We start from the raw sequence: 21,806 nt of genomic DNA on the forward strand, positions 1-21,806 counted from the left end.
TTCCTATTTGCTCCTGGGAAGACTTTTCCGTCACTACCTCCTCTGCCCTGTCTGGCTCCTCCCTCGCAGTCCAGGTAAAAGGTCATCTTGTATTACTTTTCGAATAAAACCCGTTTTTATTTCATTACCTCTTCCAGCATCTACTCTGAACCTCCAGCTCGAACCCAGCCGAAGTATCTTCAGAGAGCCTTCTTGTGATGTTCTCAGCTTAGGGCCATCCCTCCCTCATTTCATCCTCTGAATCCGGCAAATGCCTAGCAACTCTCCTAGGAAATGTGCCTCCTAAAGTGAGCGTTCTCTGACTTCCCCACTCAAAGCATTTCTCCTCTTCTATCCCTGAAAAACTCCTCCTCATCGGTCTAAGTCCAGTATGCCACTCCCCTGTAGAGCCTCCTCGGACTTCCCTAGCATGGAGGGACAATGGAATTCATAACACATATCTGTGGGGACTCCTCAGGCCTTTGGCTCTGGTTACCCACAGGGTGAGATTCCTGACGTCGTTTTACACCTCTTGTTCGGTTACACTTCTCGTGGAGTGTGTGAGTTCTCAAGGGCAGGAACCGCGGGCCTGGCTCCTCCCAGTGCCCAGTGCCTGGCATAAATAAAAGTGCTGAAGAGGATTCAATATCTGTTACTCAAAAGCTAATTTAGAAGTTCATCTGGAACAGTGATGATATGAGAACAACTAAGACATTCTTGAAAAAGAAGAAAGAGGCCTCCCTGTACCGGATAAAAACATATTTTTAAAGTGATAGTCTTTGAAATAGCATGGTGGTGGTGCAGGACGAGACGGCAGTACCGCCGAACAGAGTCTAGAATAGCCTGGTGCACGTTGGAGGATGCACTACACAGTGAAGACAGCATTTCAAATCAGGGTGGCCAAAGAGCTCATATGTGTTCATGTCCCCTGTCAGGCTGCAGGCTTCTTGAACGGCAGAGGCACTTCTGGTCCTGCCTCAGTACCTGCCAGGGGCGACCTGAAAAACCTAATCAGAGCATGCACAGATGGTGTAGAGCAGTGACCATGGAGTCTGGAGGAGCCATTTTCTACTTCTCACCCAGCCTGGCCATAGGACTGCTGCGTGTACTTGGTTGGGGTCATTCTGCTTAGACAGTCACTTCTGCCTGGCTTGGGTTCAGACTGAATGATTCCTCTGTGCCCTTCTACTTGGAACCTTTTTGCTTTCTATGCATAAGAACGGCCTTTCAGGAGGCAGTCACTTTACAGGAGGGGTCAGTTGCAAGCCCCTTCTTTGAGAAATTCATAGTCATTTCCACTATAGTATGAATTAGTGACTGAGGTCCTCCTGAGAACAAGCATCTACTGACTGTGAGGAGGTAGACCAGGACAGCCATGAAACGCTGAAGGGAACCCTCAAGAAAAGATGAGAGGAGGGGAGGGGCGCCCAAACAAACTTTGGCTCTATTTTTTTTAAATATATTTTTATTGATTTCAGAGAGGAAGGGAGAAGGAGAGAGAGGAACATCAATGATGAGAGAGAATCATTGATCGGCTGCCTCCTGCATGCCCCCTACTGGGGATTGAGCCCACAACACAGGCATGTGCCCTTGATCAGAATCGAACCTGAGACTCTTTAGTGCGCAGGCCAACGCTTTATCCACTGAGCCAAACCAGCTAGGGCGGCTCTATTTTTTAAAAAACCACTTTTGAGCTGGCTGTATTTGGCTACCATGGTCTAAATCTATCTCACAAGCTCATTTCATCCCCTGGTACAGAGTAAGCACATTCACTATGCTTACTGCATGAATGAATCAATGAAGGTAAGAAGGAACGAATCAGAATCCAGTCTGTTCATATATTATCTGTCAAGGGCTAGTGGACAGGATGCAAATAAACGGGATGTATCTTTTCCCTACTGCATATTTATATCACTAAATCTCCATGGCAACCCTATGTCACAGGGGCTATAATTGTTCCCATTTTACAAATGAAAAATCTGAGACTCAGAGAAGTTCAGGAATTTGCCAAGGGTCACATAGCAAGTAAGGGGAGCCTGGATTCAAAGCTATCTGTCCTGACTCTTACCCTTTATGTTTAACTGCAAACCAGTGGCTGAGCATTCTGGCTGCGGCTCAACAAAAATCACCCAGTCATCCTGCTGGCATCCAGCCCAAAAGTTGGCAGCCGCTCTCCTGCCAGTCTCTCATGCCACTGTTATCCATGGATGCTGTGCAGAGCCCTCAAGAATATGTTGCTGCCCTAGCCGGTTTGGCTCAATGGATAGAGCATTGGCCTGTGGACTGAAAGGTCCCGGGTTCAATTCTGATCAAGGGCACATGCCCAGGTTGCAGGCTCAATATCCAATATCCGGTTGGGGGTTGCAGGAGGTGGCCAATCAATGATCCTCATCATTGATGTTCCTATCTCTCCCTCTCCCTTCCTCTCTGGGATATATATATATATATATATATATATATATATATATATATATATATTAATGAATATGTTGCTGAAGCAGGACAAAAAAAAACTCTGATCTCTGGCCAGGATCATGTCAGTCAATTTCAATCTATTTTTCCTAAACCAATCATAATCAGCATCACAAAGACTGCAATAAGAAAGATGTCTTATGTCTGCCTAGAGCTGGAGAATTTGCAAAAATACTTTCCTATTGATCATTTCATTCAGGATTCCCAGTACTTCATGGGATTGGATGTGAGCTAAATTTAGGTTTGGCTGAGGAAAATAGAAAATCCCCAAATAACAGAGCCATAAACAAACATAGGTTTATCCTACCAAGTATGTAGTCGATAATATTGGAGGTATGCCATCCCCAGCTCCTAGCTTCTAGCTTCGTGGTACAAAATGGCTGTTGGAGCTCCAGCCACATTCCCAGGGCTAATATGTAACCCAGTGGTCGGCAAACTGCAGCTCGAGAGCCGCATACGGCTCTTTGGCCCCTTGAGTGTGGCCACGAAGTTTCAATCGCACTGTATTTGTGCACCTGCATGTGGTATTTTGTGAAAGAGCCACACTCAAGGGGGCGCAGTTTGCCGACCACTGATCTAAGCAATATGTGAATGTGTGTGACCACACACCTTGTTCTTGGTCCATGTCCTTTTTGATTGATCAGTGCCATCTCCATACACAGGTGGTTAAATATTATAAACAGCAACCCTGCACATTCCAAGCATCAGGAAGCCTCCCATTAAGCAACCTGCCGGGAGCCGGTCCATCCTTGCTGTTTCAAGGGACCTGGCATATATGGCATACGGTTCTTAATATGTTTGCTCACCTTCTTGGCGCTGTGTTTTAACCAAGGTCACCTCTCCGAGAAAGGTTGAATCCCCAGGTAGGGATTTTCCCCTGAAGTTAGGGAGGGAATAAAACCCCTCAACTAAGTGCCAGGCGGGTAATTAATCCCTTTAACTACGAACAATCATGCTTAAACTACATAATCTTTTCTCCCTGGAATGGAGATAAGAAACGCCCTAACCTTTGTAATAGAGATTGATAGGATTGAATCAACTGGTATAAATACAGTTGTAACAAGACAGAAACACTCAGAACTTAGAAGGGAGCCAAGAAGACAGAACCTACACAGAGTCTGGAGACAGAAGAACTTCGCTGGAGAGAGCATGGCAAAAGATCCTGGACAGAAACTGGAGACAGAACCTAGAGACAGAACCTAGCGAGAGAACATGGTAAAAGATCCTGGACTGAACCTGACTACAGAAATTGGCAAGAGAACCTGACTAGAACATGGTGACTGAACCTGCCTGGAGAACCTGGACAGAACCTGGCTGGAAATCCTAACCAGAACTTCGCTGGAGATCCTGAACAGAACTTGGCTGGAGATCCTGGCTAGAGATCCTGGCTAGGCTGCTGATCAACTGAACGCTGCCTCCGAGTCTTTACCTCTTGGCCGACTCCGTCCACACCTTTGGGAACCCCTGGACCTGCTGGGGTTGGACCCCGGCAGCAACCACCTTCAAATTCCACCTATGCTAATGTCCTAGGGCTCCTGTGAAAGAGTACCAAAATCTGGGTAGTTTAAAACAGAAATTTATTGTCTCACAGTTCTGGAAGCTAGAGGTCCACGCTCAAGGTGTTGGCAGTGCCATGCTCTCTCTGGTGGTTCTAGGAGAGAGTCTTTGCCACTTCTAGCTTCTGGTATTTGCTGGCAATCCTTGGAGAGCCTTGGCATTCCTAGGCTTGTAGGCTCATCACTCCAGTCACATGACTATCTTCTCCCATTGTGTCTTCACATCATCTTCCCTCTGTACATGTCTGTCTCTGTGCTCAAATTTCCCTGTTTAATAAGTACTCCAGTCGTTCTGAATTAGGACCCACCCAAATGACCTCATTTTAAATTGATTGTGTAAAGACCCTGTTTTCAAATAAGGTCACATGCTGTGGTATTTGGGTTAGAATTTTAACATATCTGGGGTGTGTTTTTTTTGGGGGGGGGGGGCACAATTCAATGATTACAACCACCAACACTTCCGTTCATATCATTGGCCAAAACAGATACATGGTGCCACCTAGCTGCAAGGGAGGCGGGAAGATATAATCAGTAGTTGGGTATGTTGTTACTTCCTCCCACACTCAATAAAGTCAAAATGCTAAAGAAGAAAGGGAGACTGGGTATTGTGTGAAGACTGGCAATCTCTGCCACAAGTAGGAAAGGTTATTCCCCCTTTTACTGATCACATACCAGTTAGAATGATTATGGGATTTACTCCATAGGGAGTGGTGAACAGAGAAGTAAATAAGCATTTATTAAGCACCTATTGTGTGACAGTTACCATGATGAATGTTTACAAATACATGGTTGCATTTAATCTTTGTTTGTGTTGTTAATCCCCACCCAAGGATATTTTTTCCATTGATTTTTAGAGAGAGTTGAAGGGAGGGAGGGGGAGAGAGAGAGACAGAGAAACATCAATGTGAGAGAGACACACATTGATTAGTTGCCTCCCACAGGGGCCCTAACAGGGGTCCTAACAGGGGTTAGGGATCAAACCTGCAACCTAGGTATGTGCCTTTGACCAGGAATCAAACCTGCAACCCTTTGGTCCGAGGGCTGACACTCGAGCCACTTAGCAAACCAGCCAGGGCTATTTCATCTTTATACAACCCAGCAAGATGGGCATTATTGACCCCATTTCACAGATGAGAAAATTGGTGTTAAATCCTTTGTCCAAGATTACACCGTTAGTGTGAGCAATAGAGCTTGAACTTAACTCTGGTCTGAAACTTTATGCCTGTGAAATGGGCCCTGAGAATGGAGCATAAAGCCAGAACAAAGCATGCTGCAATCAGGCCAACAGCAAACAGCAGGAGACCTGAGGGGGTCTGGAACTCAGAGTGAGATCACAGATGAACTGGTAGAAAGAGCATCAACCCGAAGTCAGCACTGCCCACTCCCTGGAGGCATCAGTGAGATGGAGACCCTGAAGAAACCGCAGCCAGACGCTGAAAGCAGCCTTAGGCATTGTAAAGTCAGAGCTGTCTTTAAGTTAAGGATGGAAACTAATAACAGCAGCAGCCACCGTTTGTTGAGCATCTACTATACTCCAGAAACTGTATTATGTATTTAACATTAATAATAGCTTACATTATCAGAGTAGTTGCTATCATGCAACCTTGTACAATTTATATGACCTTGAATCTCACAACAATCCTTTGAAGTTTGTGCTATTAATATTACGAGAAAACAAGCTAGAGAGGCTAACTAACCTGTTCAAGGTCACACAGCTAGTAAATGGCACCTCTACGCTACATGCATTTCCTCCATCTTCACAACAAGCCTGCAAGGTGGGAATTATTACTCTCATTTCACAATTCGGGAATCTGAGGCCCAGAGATGCCAAGTACTTGCCCAAGATCACACAGCTGGCAAATGACAGAGCCAGGGCTCCGGCTCGGGGCTGTGCACTGGTGAGGAATTTGAAATGGTACAGGCCAGGATCATGTTGGAGCAGATCCTGGACCCCAACTCTTGGAACCCCAAATCCTAGTTATTAGTAAGGCATCTGTCCCCTGACACAGAGGCAGGCAGGACAGAGGCCTGGTCTGTGCCTCAGAACCCAGCCCAGGACCTGGTACCGAGCTGGGCCTCTTTCTAAATTCAGCGTGTTGACTGACTATGGGGTTACAGTCACACCCTTCCCTAGACCGACAAAATGCTAAGTTGCTGAATTGGGTAGTTTGGATTTCTTTATGTTTCTTTTCACTCTCTTTTAGGCTGAATGCAAATGTGAAAAAAAATAATAGTGTGCAACAATTAAGGAATCCACACACCTTCTCTCAAGCCAGACCTGAGTCATTTCTGACAAATGTGATGAGAATACAACCATCACCACTAAAAAACCCCCACAAATACTCAGCTGAAAAGCCTCACTTTCTCCAGCTGCTGTCTCCAGAGCCACCTGAGAGTGGAATGGAAAGGGATTGATCCAATGGTGCTCAGATGGGGGGGCTTCAGAACCACCTGGAAGGCTTGCTAAAACAGGTTTCTGGGCCCCACCCCAGAGTTTCTGAGCCAGTAAGCCTTATGGCAATCATGTCAAACTCAAAGGCTAACACGGGCCAAATAAATGAGGCCTGCGGGCCGCGAGTTTGACATGCTTGCCTTAGAGTATGCATTTCTGACAAATTCCCAGACGATGCTGATGCTGCTGGCCCAGGAACCACACTGTGAAAACCCCTGGCCTGAATGAACTTGAAGCACAGCAGACAGAGGTCAAAGCTGTGTACCCTTGAAAGAAAGCATTGGGCTCTCACCCCAACCCAGCTCAGGTGAGAGGTAGGGTGAGGCAAACACCAACCTGGGCTGGAGGGCTATGTGTCCCTAGATAATAAACGAACAGACTCCAGGGGTATATAAACTTCAATTCATCTCTGGGGCAACTCTCACTGGCTGTGTGACGTTGGAAAAGTTACTTATCTTGTGTGAACCTTGAGGCAGGCGGTCCCGCGGGGGTGAGGCCGACGGAGTCCTAACGAAGCATGCCTGACTCCGGAGACCAGGTTCAAGACGCAGATCTGAGTTTATTGTGTAAGTGCAGCAGTATATATAACTTTTTGGACCAATCAGAAGTTTACACCATCCTTAGGGCAACCAATGGTAGGAAAGATCAGGGTACTATGTAGGGGCTCTAGGGGACGTACTCAGGCGGGCGCTGCCACTTCCCGGTGTGCCGAGGAAGCTTGTATAGGCAGAGTGTGCTTACGCCATTGCATCTGCCACTGCACTGAGATAAATCTCCTGAGCTCTTCCCACAGAATCTGGCTTTATGCATCTGTACAATGGGCATGAAAAGAGAGCGCCTACTTTCTAGAACTGGTTCTAGGAGTCCATGAGCTCTTGCCAGGTGCTTGGCTCATACATTAGTAAATGCATTCTAAGTGGTCGCTCTTGGTATTATTACCCTGAGCCAGGGGTTCAGAGGAGAAAGTCCAGCAAAGGGCCAGGGATACAGCTGAGGAAGGATGGGAGAAGCAGCCCACAAGGAGGTTTGGGAACCTGAGCTGAGGAACACCCAGCCAGGGTCAGAGGTCCAGGAAGAGGGTCAGCATGTTGTGAGGAGGTGGGTGGTGGAATTCTACTCCATTCCCTGTGGGATTGCACAGGGGCAGAGGCCAATGTGCGGAGCACGGAGTCATGCAAGCCTGTCCCAAGCTGAGCCACTTTTGAAATTGCTGTAGTCACGTTCTCCTCTCGAAAACTGCTCGCTCATCTCAAGGGAAAGTGGAGCCAGGCAGCCATGTCTGCACCTCCGGCTCTCCCTTCCCTTCCCCCTCCTCCTCCCTCCCCCACTGCTGATTGAACCATAGGACATCCATGTACCTCCAGGTAACTGGCCAATCAGAGACACAGAGACTGTGGTTGGGTGATAAGTCAGAGCCAGGATGACTGGAATCCACTCTAGAAGGAGCCAAACAGTGTTTGCCTCCATCTCCGAGGCTTCTGGCCACACAGCAGAGTCCTCAATGCATGGACACTAGATCTCCTGCCTTTGGAAGGCACAGCACCACTTCCTCTGCATTCCATTGGTTAAAGTAGTCACGGAGCGGTCCCAGATTCAGTGTGGATGGGACCACACAAGGCGTGAGTATTGGGAGTCATGGTCTACGGGGGACATCATTGGAAACCAGTTGCCACAAACCCAACCTCTACACATCCACTGTGCCCACTCTGTCTAAATCAGTGGTTCTCAACCTGTGGGTCACGACCCCTTTGGGTGTCAAACGACCGTTTCACAGGGGTGGCCTAAGACCATCGGAAAACACATATATAATTACATATTGTTTTTGTGGTTAATCACTATGCTTTAATTATGTTCAATTTGTAACAACGAAATTGGGGGTCACCACAACATGAGGAACTGTATTAAAGGGTCACGGCATTAGGAAGGTTGAGAACCACTGCTCTAAATCATGATCGTCTCTAACCCAGAGGTCTGCAATAATTTTCTAGGTAATTCCCTGCGCTACTCCTACCTCTTGCCAATCTAGTCCCCACACTGTCACCCATGTTCTTATTAAAATGCAGCCCTAACCGGTTTGGCTCAATGGATAGAGCGTCGGCCTGTGGACTCAAGGGTCCCAGGTTCGATTCCGGTCAAGGGCATGTACCTTAGTTGTAGGCACATCCTCAGTGTGGGGGGGTGTAGGAGGCAGCTGATCGATGTTTCTCTCTCATCGATGTTTCTAACTCTCTATTCCTCTCCCTTCCTCTCTGTAAAATATCAATAAAATATATTTTTAAAAAATAATAAATAAAATAAATAAAATGCAAAGAATGTCCAAATGCAGATTCAGTCGATCCCTGTTTAAAACCCTTCACTGACTTCCCACTGCTCTTGGGATGAAGTCCCAGATTCTTAAAAAGCCTGTGAGGCCCTCCATCAGGGCCCTAGGTCCAGCTGCATCTACTCGGCTCCTCTCTCCCCCTGCCACCACCATCGGGCCTTCCTGCAGCTCCTCACACCTGCCACACTCTTTCCTCTCCTGGGGCCTTCCCTTTGCCTCTTCGTGTGACCCAGCCACTCTCCACCTTCAGGTCTCTGCTTCCTAGTAAGTGTCCTCTCCTCGGAGAGGCTGTCTTGGTGCTTTGGATCATCAACACATTGTTCTTGTTGGGAGAAAGAGGAAATCCAGCTCAAACTGGCCCTAGTGCAAAGGGAATTTATTGCCTCATGTAAGAGGGCCACTGAGGGATCAAACCTCAGACACAGACTTTGCTTCAAGTGTCAGCTCTGCGTTCTGCGGGGTGGGCTTCCTCCTCAGGCAGCCCTGGACCCCTGAACTGTGTCTGCTTGGCCCTGTTGCTTGATGTGGGCCTCGGACCACCCCCTCCCCAACTTCGAGATGGGATTAGGAAGGAAGGAAGGTGGGGGAGGGGCGGTTCCTCCAAGGAATAGGTGGGGTATTGTTACCTGAAGAAGGGAGGTGCATTGCAGGCAGGTAAAAACCACCAAAGCATTCCCTTTACCCTCCGCGCCAGCACCCTGAACATTTCCTTCACATACCCCGGCACTCTCTTTTTTTATTTATCTTTATTGTTGAAAGCATTACAGATATCCCCCCTTTTCTCCCATTGACCCCCCTCTCAATATTTTAAGTATATATTGAGCATCTACTATATATATATATATATATATAGAGAGAGAGAGAGAGAGAGAGAGAGAGAGAGAGAGCTACAAGCAAACCCATCAAGACAATATAAATGTTTCAAGTAAACTATTAAAAGGAATTGAAAGAAAAATATAGTTCTCAGAGATAGACAGAAATCATAACTTTGAGGGGTGTTTAAGCACATTAAGTCATCTCATAACAAGGGCATCCCGACAAATACATGCCTATTTTAGAGGTAAGAGGAGCACCCCATTAGCCAGCTGCGCCCCGTGCCTGCCCCCAGAGCCCCTCCACCACCTAACCCGGGAGATGCCCGAGCCTCACCTGTTCAAGGGATTAGTGAGGCCGCCTCCCCGCTGCCCGCGCTGAGGTTTCCCGGGTGCACTAATTTGTAGGTATTGGTTTTTATCACCTACACGTTTTATCGGACTTGTTTCCATGAGGTGTGCGCCTGTGACCGCGTAGCGCAGGATGCCGGCAGAGGAGCGCAAGCAAACCCGTCGGTCCGGAGTCGGCATCTGCTGCAGTTTCAGGCGGCGCTGCCTGGACCGGCGCGGCGAGGGCCAAGTTCCGCCGGCAGCTCCCACCCGAACCTCCCGCCGCCTCCGGCCGCAGAGCAGCCCGACCCGCCCCTGCAGGGCAGAGCCTCGTCGGGCTCACACGGAGGACGCGCGTAGGGCTGTGATCTACGAGGTTGCTCGCGGGTCGAAAGGCAAACCCAACGAAGTGCCGCCCATTCCTCGCCGTCTCCTTCCCTGGGGATTCTGAGTACAGTCCCCGTTCCAGCGAGGAGGCCGCAGCGGCGCTCCGCCCGCACCGGGGACCCTGCGGGTGCGCGGGGAGAGGAGGCGGCGACACCGGGGACGCGCGCCCGGCGCACGGAGACCAGCGGCCAGCCCCGGGCGCGGTGCAGCCACTGCCCCGCACGAACCGGGCTGGGCGGGCGCACGAGGAGCCGGGACCCGAAGTCGGGCAGAGGCAGGCCGCTCCCCGCGGGCTCCGGACCCCGGGGGGCGGGCGGGGAGGCGAGGCTTGGCCGGTGCGCCGCGCTCCGGCGGCCGAGGGCACCGAGGTCAGCCCTGGAGGACCGACTGCCCCCGGCCCCCTGGGGAGGGAGGGACCCCGCTTGGCCGACTGGGGCTGCGGACACCCATTCACCCCAAAGCCCGTTCCCGCGGCCGCCACCCCTGCCGCGCACCGCGGCCCCTCGGCCTCCGGGCTCCGGCCAGCCGGCCGTCCCGGGGAGGATGGGAAGGACGAGGCGAGGGGCCGCCGTGGCCGCGTCTCCCGGGGCGGGCGGCAAAGGCTGAAGGGTGGCCCTCGGGTCGGGAGCCCCGGGCGGCCATCGCCCCGAACCCCGCCCGCCGCGTCCCCGGTTCAGACCGCCGCCGCCGCCGCGCAGCCCGCTGCTCCCCTCATCTCCGGGCGGAACAATTAACCGGTTATTAATGCGGATTAATTATTAACCAGTTAATAATGTGGATTAACCGTGAACCGGTTAAAATGCGGATTAACTTTAACCAGTTAATAATGCAAATTTTGTAATCCAAAGAAAACACTATAATTTCAAGAGAAACATCAAAAGTGCTTTATTGAAAGTAACGTCCACCACTAGCTACACATCCCCCCATCTTTTGGGTAATTTGTGGATAGCGTCCCAATAGAACTTTTCTTGTTTTGAGGCAAACCATTCAGAGCCCCAATTTTCCACTTCTTCATACATTTGGAAGTGCTGCTCAGAAAGTGCTTGTGCCATCAATCGGGACAAGTGGTATCAAATCGCATATATGTCAACAGATGTGTAACTCCATCTATTGAAAAAGATCCGCATTAGTAACCGGTACACCTCGCACATGTATATTTACATGTCTATATACACATACATACTATCGCTCTATATCTATATAATTTATTTTTTCTGAACTGTTAGAGTAAGTTGCAGACATAATTCCCTTTCACTCCTAATATATAATCAATGTGTAATTTATCTGGAATGTCTTCCCTCCAGATTTCCATATGGTTCACTCTGTATAAGGCACCCCTCACCTCCTTCAAGTCTTTGTTCAAAGGAGGCAGTCTCAGAGAGGCCTACCTGAGATAGCTAAAACCCTTTACAATTTCAACCCACCTGCTCCATACACACTGTCCTCACTCTTGGTCCTCTTACCCTCCTTTACTTTTTCCTGTCTTACAGCACCTTTCACATGTAGGATACTTTAGAACTGATATAGGAAACCTCTGTATTTTAAGCTTCATAAGGACAAGGATCTTGTGTTCGCTGAACTATCCCAAGCTCCTAAAACAGCACATAGCAGATGGTCAGTAAATACTTATTGAATGAATGAATGAATGAATGAATGAATGAGGCAACGCAAGGTCACAGCAAATGAATGGTGCAGGGCTTTTCATCAGGCCCTGCCACAGGCCAGGCACTGCTCTCAGAGCTTTTCTGTGAGGCCCCTGAGGCTGCAGAGGCTCTCACTGGGACCATCTGTGACACTGGTTTATGTAGATCCTACCCATTGTGGGGTTGACCCAAATGATGAGATCTCAATTTTGTCGTCCTTACCTTTGACTTCCCTTTTTCTCTCTGTCCCCTACCCCAAAGCTGTCCTTGAGAGGCAGGGCGGTGTGGAGCCACGAGCACTAGATGAGAGTCTTTGGAAAAGTCACTTCCCTCTCTGGGTCTCAGTTCCCATGACCTCTGACACTCCTGGTGGCGTGGACATCACCCTCCAGTCTCTTTCTATCCTCACGCTGGGGAGTCTGGGTGGAGACTGTGGCCTGTTCTCTGATGGCAGAAGGTGTGGCTTGTTCTCAGAGGGAAGAGATGAGAGAAGTATTCTCCGGCCTGGGTGTGCTGCTCGCCTGCCTCTTCCTTTGGGAATTAGATCTGGATTTGAATCGAAAGCTGCCACACCCTGGTGGCTCTATGATCCTGGCAGTTGCCTCCGTGTTCTGGGTCTCAGTTTTCTGTCCTGTAAAATGGGTTTAGTAATATCTTCTTCAGAGGGTGTTGGGGAGAATTAATTAAAATATGCATACAGAGCACTTTGCATGTCCCCTGACACATAGAAAGTGTTCCCCAAATAGTAGCTGTTATTAGCTTCTGAGCCCTGAGTGGGTGCCTGCATGTACACATGGTCAGGGGAGGACGGGGGGACAGGGGCATGTCTGGAGCCCTCTCTGCACAGCGGGTGTGGGCCTGGCCACTGTGTGTAACTGTTGCGGGGCTGTGGATATGTAGGAGACACCAGCCCCTGACCTTTAGACAGAGCTCCAGGCCCCTAGTCTCCCCATTTTGAAGACTAAGGCCAGAAGTCAGAGTCACAGAAAGCACTGGAAGGTCCCTGGGAAAGCCATCTGGGCCAGGAGCACTTAGAAGATGCTTCCCCCACCTGTTTAGTTTATTGAAACATTCTATTCATCACTTAGAGCTGCCAAAGAAATAATTCCGAAAAGTTAATGGCTTAAAAAAACAAACGTATTCTCTCACTCAGAGTCTGAGGATCAGGAATCAGGAAACGGCTAGCTGGGTGACCTGGCTCAAAGTCGCGAATGAGTTTGTGGTCCAGCAATCAGCCAAGGCTGCAGACCTCGGAAGGCATTCACGGGGACTGACAGATACACTTACTGTGAGTTCACGCACATAGCTGTTGGCAGGATGCTTCGGTTCCTTGCCGAGCATATTTCTCCATAGCGATGCTCAACGCATGGCCTCTTCCAGAACAAGCTATCCGAGAGAAAGAGACCAGTATCCTGTTCTCAGCAGTGACATACTATCCCTTCTGCACACCCTATCGGCCACACAGACCTACCTGATACGGGGTGTGTGTGTGTGTGTGTGTGTGTGTGTGTGTGTGTGTGTGTGTGTGATTGCACAAGGGGGAGCACACCAGGGCTTGCTGAGGGCTATTTGGAGTGCTGCCCATCACAGATATAATTTGCATATGATGACATTCACAGATCCTGGGTGTACAGTGTGGTCAGTTTTAGCTATCGAATGTTCTTGTGTAACCCACACTCCTACCCGGGTTTAGAACATCTTTCCCACCTCAGAATATTCCTCATCCTCAGAACGTCCCTCAGAACATCCAGCACCTCACGTCCCCAGTCCAGCCCCTCTCATCCCAAGCAACCACTGGTCTTATTTCTATCTGGATATAACCCACAGCTTTGCCTGGTCTAGAACGTCATAAGAATGGAATCACACAGTCTGTACTCTTTTGTGTCTGGCTTCTTTGCTCTGCATGATGATTTTGAGATTCATCCATGATGTTGCCGGTATCAATGGTTCTTTCCTTTTTGTTGCTGAGTTAGGCCCTCCCCTCTCTGTGTGATTCTGACCCTCATTCGATGTGCCCTTGACTCAGGGGTCCTCTCTTGGGTGGCGGTTAAGGCCTCACATTTCTCCTTCCACTGGACAGCGGCTGTCTCTCATTTATTTCTGGGTCCCCAACATGAGCGCAGTGCCTGGCAGGCAGCAGGTGCTGGGAGCTGGCCCATCTGGAAGGTAGCGGTGGGCAGGAACACCGGGCAGGCAGGCCCGACATCGGACATCGGCAGGACCTGTTCACCGGGGCCGGAAATCACTCCAAGACCCAGCATCCACAGACCCCAGGAGCTCCGAGGGCCTCCAATCAGAGGTTCCTGGACAAAGAAGGGGTTTCATTCTGACAAACACTGAGAAGCAATGAGTGCAGGAATGTTACTCTGGAGGTCACCCTCTGGCCACTGAAAAGCTCATTGACTGGGGACAGGTCTGAAAAGAAAGTAAAAAACAGATTCTCCCTCTCCTTCCTCCTCCCCTTTCACCCAAACACCCAACAACTAGCCCCGTGCCTCAGGCAGGGGTTTGAAGCCCCACCCCCTGTGAGTACCTCCCTCCAGCTCCTCCTCACACTCACACTGGCCTCGCCCTTGGCAAGCCCAGAGGAGACCAGGGCTAGGGCTCCAACACCCAGTAGGTTTTCTGGAATCCCAGGGCCCCTAGAGGGTAGACTTAGGGCTCAGGGGCCGAGTCCCTGTTCTGCCACCTCTGGCTGAGTGACCTCGGTCAGTGACTTCCTCCTCTGTAAATGGGAGCATAATTCTTAGCTGCTAGGGTGAGTGCAGGACTGACTGAGGTCAAGTGCTCCGCACAGTGACTGGCAGAGAAAAGGCGATGTGCCGTGGTGGGACAAGGTGTCAGTTGGACCTTTTCTAAAAATTGTTAACCCAGAAAAGTAGAATTAGCACCAGAATCTGGAGCCCAGAGCAAAAAGCATGAAGTGCTCCACCGTCCAAGCGCAGCGGACGCCTGGCTCCCTCAGGGCTTGATTAGGACCTGCCATTGCAGTAGGACCAGCACTACTCACAGGGCTGGAGGTAAGGAAAGAAGCCACCTGACCCTCTCTCCCTGAGGGGCAGCGCAGGGGGCAATGGATTGTTCCTCTCCCAGGGCCAGGGCAGGTACATCCAATTGTATTTTGCAAAGATGGCCACCCTCCCACTTGCTCCTGTGAACGGGACCCTATCACCCCTCCATCAAGAGGACCAGTCAAATCCCCTCCCCTTGAATCTGGGCTGGCCTTGGTGACTCACCTGTACCAACAGAATGCAGCAGAGGTTACTCCCCGTGACTCCCCGTGACTTCTGGGGTGAGGCCAAAAGGAACCTTGCAGCTTCTTCCTTGGCCTCCTGGAAAGCACACTTTCTCCTGAGACACGCCCTCTCAGAGCCCGGCTGCTGTGCTGTGAGAAACCAAGTCACACGGATAGGCCACGTGCAGATGGCCCAGGTGACGATGCCCGCTGGGCCTTCAAGTCCTTCTGGCTCAGGTACCAGCCACGTGAATGAAGCAGCCTCCCAGGCGATTTTAGCCCCAGCCATTCCCGCCTTTCCAGCTAAGGGCCCAGACGTCATGGAATGCATTAGTTATCTATCCTGCATAACAAACTACTCCAAGATATCACCGCTGAAAACAACAAACACTTATCACCTCCTACCGTTTCTGAGAGTCAGGAATCTGAGAGCAGCTTATCTGGGTGGTTCTGACACAGGGTCAGTCTTTCGTGAAATTGCAGTCTAGCTGTCGGCCAGGGCCACAGTCACCTAAGACTTGCTCTGGGGCTGGAGGACCCAATTCCAAGCTCATTCACATGGCCGATGGAAGTAGGCCTGGGTTCCTTTCCAGATGGGCCTCTCCATACATGAGTGTCCTCAAGACATGGCAGCGGGCTTCCCCCAGAGTGGGTGATCTAAAGGACAGTCATGACCTGGACTCAAAAGCGGAGGGACATACTATTGCTTCTGCCCCATTCTACTGGCCACCCAGACCAGCCATGAGACAAACCGGGAGGGGACCACACACGGGCATGAATACTGGGAGCTTGTGTCATTGAAAACTATCTTGGAGGCTGCCCTCCGCAGCAGAGCCCAGCCACCGCCACCACCACCGCCACCCACCGTGCCCTGTCAGTTCCTGACCCACAGCATCCATGAGCAGGATAAAACGATGATTGCTTTAGGCCAGGGGTCCTCAAACTACGGCCCGCGGGCCACATGCAAATACAAATATTGTATTTGTTCCCGTTTTGTTTTTTTACTTCAAAATAAGATATGTGCAGTGTGCATAGGAATTTGTTCATAGTTTTTTTTAAAACTATAGTCCGGCCTTCCGATGGTCTGAGGGACAGTGAACTGGCCCCCTGTGTAAAAAGTTTGAGGACCCCTGCTTTAGGCTGTGAAATTTGGGGTGATCTGTTTCACAACAGTAGGTAACTGGAACAGAGGCAAGGGAATAATTCATCCAGCTTGCCACCAGAGGGAGCCTGACCTCTCATTCCTGGTGGGTGTCACCTGAGCCACTGCACCTGAGCCACTGCACCTGCCCACTGCCCTGGGGCTACTGAGATAAGGGAAAGGGCACTGCAGAAAGCAGGCCAAGGAAGGATGTGGCCAGGTGGCGAGTGAGCAAGAAGAGGAAGACAGAGTCAGCCCATGTCCACAGGCCCTGGGACTGGGGCTACAGAGGGTAAAAGTGATGAGGGCAGCAAGCCTGCTAGGCGCACAGAGATGAGCCGAGAAGGGTGAGCCTGTGACCACCAGCTGAGGAGGGCTGTTTGGCACCAGCATGGCCTGTGGGGTCCCCACGCCCCTCACACACACATACCATGTCTATAATGGGCTGAACAGCTGTGATGACTGAGAGGACAGGAACACAGCCACATTACAAGCAGTAAAGAAGGAGCCAGCCAGGGGCCAGCAGGGGCTACCTAAGGAAACAAGTCCTTTTCTTCCTTTTCATTCCTCCCCACCAGAGGGCAGGGGAGCACGCCACGCCCATCTCCTCGCAGGCCACAAGTCCGTCTGCTGGGACTTTGAAACCAATAGCAATTGACCTTTGAAAATGCAGAGACCAAGTGAATGCCCAAAACAAGAGACTTCATTCATAACCAAAAATGACTGAGTTTTGGAAACAGGTGGAGATGTCATCAAGGGGGCCAGATGCCCATCAGGAAAGGGAGAATGGCAGATTACAGTTGGTAGAAGTTGTGCTCTTTTTTTCTTTTTTAAAATATATTTCTTTATTGATTTCAGAGAAGAAGGGAGAAGGAGAGAGAGATAGAAACATCAATGCTGAGAGAGAATCATTGATTGGCTGCCTCCTGCACACCCCCCACTGGGGATCAAGCCCGCAACCCGGGCATGTGCCCTTGGCCGGAATCGAACCTGGGACCCTTCAACCCGCAGGCCGACGCTCTATCCACTGAGCCAAGCCGGCCAGGGCAGAAGTTGTGTTCTTAAAGACTGATACTTATCTTTACATGTTAATGTTTCTCAATCAAACTAGTTCCAGGAGCTATTATTATTATTATTATCATCATCATCATCATCCTTGGCTCCTCCTCTTTCACTTCAATCATTCACTCACTCATTCACTCCTTTCATATCATACATTCATTCACTCACAAGCACTTACTGTATGCCCAGCACTGTGCTAAGCACCGTACTGTGATAACTACAGTAAATTAGAAGTGCAGTCCATTGATCATCATGTCCTGTCCATTCAATTTCCAATTATCTCTTAAGCCTTTGTCCACTTCCCCCACCCCAAATGTCTCTGGCTTGGCTCAGGCCTCAGTAACTCTCATTTGGATTATTTCCTTCGCTCTGATCTCTTATTATCCAGTCCATTCTCCGACCCTTTTCAAGAGAGATCTTTCCATAGTGCAAACAGGAGTGTCACTCCCTGTTGAAGATGACTAGCTGTCCCCCAGCATCCAACCTTCCTTTAGTAATGGAGCTTCTACATTTTAGCATCTGTCTGGTCAGCACCCTGGCTGCTAGTGATGGTCATGTGACTAAATTCTGGACAGTGCGATGTTAATGGAAGTGATGAGTGTGAGTGTCAGGTTATGTGGTTAAAGGAAGCGGTGTGTTTTCCATGACCCCTTTACTCCTGCCTGCTGGCTGACATGCAGACGTGATCATGGAAGCTGATGCCACGCTCCTGGACCACAAGAAGGAAGAAATATGTTAAAGATGTCAGAGCCACATGCCAGAAGGAGCCAGGGTTCCTGATGATTGTGGAGCCACTATGCCCACTCTGGCTTGCCTACCCGGGTTCTTTCATAAGTGAGAAGTAAACGCCTATCTGTTTAAGCCATTGTTATTGTGGAGTCTTTGTTATAATAGCTGAACCTGTTTTCCGACTAATAAACACTGTAACTCAAGACTCTTCCGATGGCTGTTACTGATTCAGTCAATTCCAAGCCCCTAAACCTGGTCCCTAAGGCCCTTTGAGATGTAGCCTCTGTCAGCCTAATCTCTTGTCCCTCTTTAATTTAAACTCCATGCTTCAGTCCAACCACACTACCAGCACTTACCAAATGCCCTAGGCTCGTTCATGCTTCCAGGCCTACATGTAAACGATTCCCTCTCTTCTTTACGGTCTCCTTCTGCTCACCCTCCAGGACTCAGTTCCGGAGTCATGTCCTTTATAAAGTTATCCCAAACCCCATATTCCTCCACCCCAGATTAAGTTATGTGCCCTGCTAAATGCTCCCTTCGCACTTTGTCTATTTTACTCATGTCTGCTAGACTATAAACTGCAGGAGGACAAGTCTTGACACTAAATGTCAAGGGGATCGGTCTTGACCCTAAATGTCTAGTCCCTAGCTTATCAGGAGAGCTCAACAAATATACATCAGATGAGTGAATAACTAAATTAGCCAGCCATTTATCAACCTGTCTTATCACCCTCTGCTCACTCAGTTGTCTGCCTCTGCCATTATCTGAGGTCCCTGACACAGAGTTCTGACTGCCAGGCATAGTAGGTGCTCAATAAATGTTGTTCTAGGGGCTCTTCAAACCCAGTGCCCTTTGCTCTGCATCACCGTTTTCCAATAGAATTTCTAGGTTCATCCCACCAGGGTGATCTCACAGTGTCCAGTGTGCAGCATTTCCCAACAAAATGTGTGTTTGTTGCTGTTGACATCATAAGCCTTCTCTCAGAAGGCTGGTGGCTTTTATGAAAATCAGCTTTTGGCCACAGTGACCTCAAAAGAGCAGCTGAAAGGCTCTGCTTGTTCAGGTGGCATGGGCTTAGCTGGGTTTTTAGAAAACCACATCTCAGTGTTGTGGCTTGGGTGTCAGAGAGACAGGAAGCATGTGATGAGATTGGGTCCGGTGGGGTGAAGTCCCAGAGGGGCACAGAAGGGTGTGCTCTGTCGATGGGAAGGGGAGGGTCTGTGTAGGTACCTGGAACTCAAAGTCCATGGTAAGTAGGTCCTGGCTCACTTGGCAAGAGCCTCCTGTCCAGCCTCTTGTCTTTATTTTTGGTTGTTCCTCACCCGAGGACAGTTTTCCACTGATGCTTAGACGTAGTGGGAGGGAGGTGGAGAGACAAAGAGAGGGAGAAACATCGATGTGAGAGAGACACATTGGTTGGTTGCCTCCTGCATGTGCCCAGACCAGAGCTGGGGATTGAGCTTGCAGAGCTTGCAGCTGAGGTACGTGCCCTTGACCAGAATTGAATCCTTCAGTTCATAGGCCGACACTCTATCCACGGAACCAAACCGACTAGGAATGCCCAGCCTCTTTATTCTGACCCCACTGAAGGCCAGCTCAGTTAGGATGGGCTAGGTTTTGTTACAGTAAGAAACAACTTGGAAAATCTCCGTAGCTTAAAACATCAAAATAAATGTTTTGCTCAAACAATACACTCATTTGAATCAACTAGGGGTCTTTGGTCAAGGGAGGCTCAAACCCTGACCACAGCATTCGAGGTGCAGTCTCGACATGGCTTCTTCTGCAATCCTCGGTTATAACGCTCTTCACTAGTCCTCAGTGGATTATTCAGAGTGATTATTCCCCAATTTAGTTGTATCTCCAGTTTGGTCCTCGGAGGAGGTTGAGTGCAAGATCTACCTACTCTACCGCCATCTTGAAAGCTCTCTCCTAAACGGTAACTTTTTAAAAATTAAATGGTGACTCATGTGGATGCCAAGAGGCAGGAGTAAAGTGAAAGCCCGGTGGCACCTTCCTTCATTGAGGCTGGAAGAGTAAGACCCCTGGAACTGCTATTTCTCTCTCCTTCGCTCTCACACAGTCAGGAGCTGAGCTCAGGGCTGTTTCGCAGGCCAGGGATTTTCTTGGACACAAATAGACAGAATGGACCTCCTGACCTGCTTTGGTTCTTGACAGCCAAGGCCAGTGGAGCCTATAAAACAGAGCCATGACATGGACAGCCAGGCTCTGTGGAGGTCAGCATTGGGCTTCAGGGTTGCAGGAAGCCTGGCCCTCCTATGCCTGAGAAATTGACTCTGGGATGTGTGCTTTGCTCTCATCACTCGTACCTGATGTGCAGGCAGCCACATAACCAGCTCCTGCCTGAGCAGTCAGAAGCCAGGAGGGAACCAGCCTCCTGGGAACGGGAGGTGGGAGCTCTCGCACGCAGGTGAGGAATCGTCCTTCTCTGGGCCGGCAGCAGCCTACATCTCCTAGGGAACCTTAGAAGGCCTGAGGCGCCTGCACCGCCACCTGGGAGCTAACACATTGTCCCCTGCGTATCCAAGCAGGGAAGTACAGGGCCATTCTTTAATTCTGCTGGTATTTTTCAACCTCTATCCTGATGGGACACCCGGGCAAAGCCAAGAGTTTGGATTCTAAAGTAACTCCTCTGGGGAAGCACAGAGGAGGCGCTGGAGGCTGCGGGTCCGCCAGGAGGAGGCTGTGATCATCCGGTGAGAGGGGAAGTGGCCTGAGCCCGTGTTGTAGCAGGAGGGACGGAAGAAGGAGACAGACATGGGAGGTGCTGAGGAGATTCAGGCAGATGGAACTCTCTGACCATGTGGATCTGGGGGGAGTGAGGAGGGAAAGGAAGGAGTCAGGCCGACTCCCAGGACCGATCTAGGAAAGATATATATATATTTTTAATTTGGCACCGAAAGTAAGTTGTCAGCAAATCTGACCGGAAAGACATTCCAATTTGACAGATATAGACTCTATAATCTTTACGTATCCCATACATTTTATTGAGGAAATATTAACGTCTCTCATGGCATGGGGCTGTCTTGGACCATACTAATGTGCTGCACGCAGGTGCCCTGGATCACCTTTGTCTAAAGTCCAAAGGAATTCCTAGCTCTGAATCACTCATGATTTGAGATAAGGGACTGTGGGCCTGGAGCAGTGGCAGCAGCGGTGAGGCAGCTATCCACTGCACAAGCTCCTCCCAAGAGGCCTGTGGGGATGTCCTGGGTTCCACTTGCTTTCCATTCCTTAGTCCACAGGCACCCCCCTCAAGGCCTCTTCCAGTCTATTGGTCATGGTGCCCACCATCCCCCAACCCACAATGGGCAGCAACATATTCTGCCACCCCCTGCAGCACATTGGGTCATGGGGGGCGGGGGGAGGCCTGTGGGGGTCTCTCAGGTCCTTGCCCTGCATCATGGGGTGGGGGTGGGTCTCTGAGATCCTGTCTCTCTTGGGCCCTCCCACCGCCCCCTGCCTCCAGAAAAGTGATGGATTTTCTTCTAGGATGTCCCACACCTGTCTGGGAATCCTATCATTGCCACTCACAGGCCAGCTGCCCTCAGGGCATGGAGAGGCAAGCCCAGGACCCCTTCTCAGTTACCCATATAGTTCAGCCCTCTACTCTCCCACGGGTCCTGCTCCCTTCTGAGGGCAGATGTTTAGTTTCTGACAGTCGGGA

At 50.0% G+C, this 21,806-nt stretch overlaps 2 long non-coding RNA genes across 3 annotated transcripts; one reads left to right on the plus strand and one right to left on the minus strand.

Annotated features, from left to right (window-relative positions):
• The first annotated feature begins 149 nt into the window (after nucleotides 1-149).
• On the plus strand, nucleotides 150-6,590 carry LOC132229528 (uncharacterized). Its single transcript, XR_009451702.1, has 2 exons — nucleotides 150-287; nucleotides 6,212-6,590. It is a non-coding gene; the product is annotated as an uncharacterized LOC132229528 (long non-coding RNA).
• Nucleotides 6,591-11,200: 4,610 nt separating this feature from the next.
• Nucleotides 11,201-15,353, minus strand: LOC132229529 (uncharacterized). 2 transcript variants are annotated; one of them, XR_009451704.1, is made up of 4 exons: nucleotides 15,191-15,353; nucleotides 13,242-14,369; nucleotides 12,177-12,585; nucleotides 11,201-11,903 (listed from the first exon to the last, which is right to left on the minus strand). It is a non-coding gene; the product is annotated as an uncharacterized LOC132229529 (long non-coding RNA). The 2 variants fall into 2 exon arrangements; XR_009451703.1 differs by having other exon boundaries at nucleotides 11,201-12,585.
• Between the last annotated feature and the right edge of the window lie 6,453 nt (nucleotides 15,354-21,806).

The sequence above is a fragment of the Myotis daubentonii genome, chromosome 3, assembly GCF_963259705.1.
Source record: "Myotis daubentonii chromosome 3, mMyoDau2.1, whole genome shotgun sequence".
NCBI classification, from domain to species: Eukaryota; Metazoa; Chordata; class Mammalia; order Chiroptera; family Vespertilionidae; genus Myotis; species Myotis daubentonii.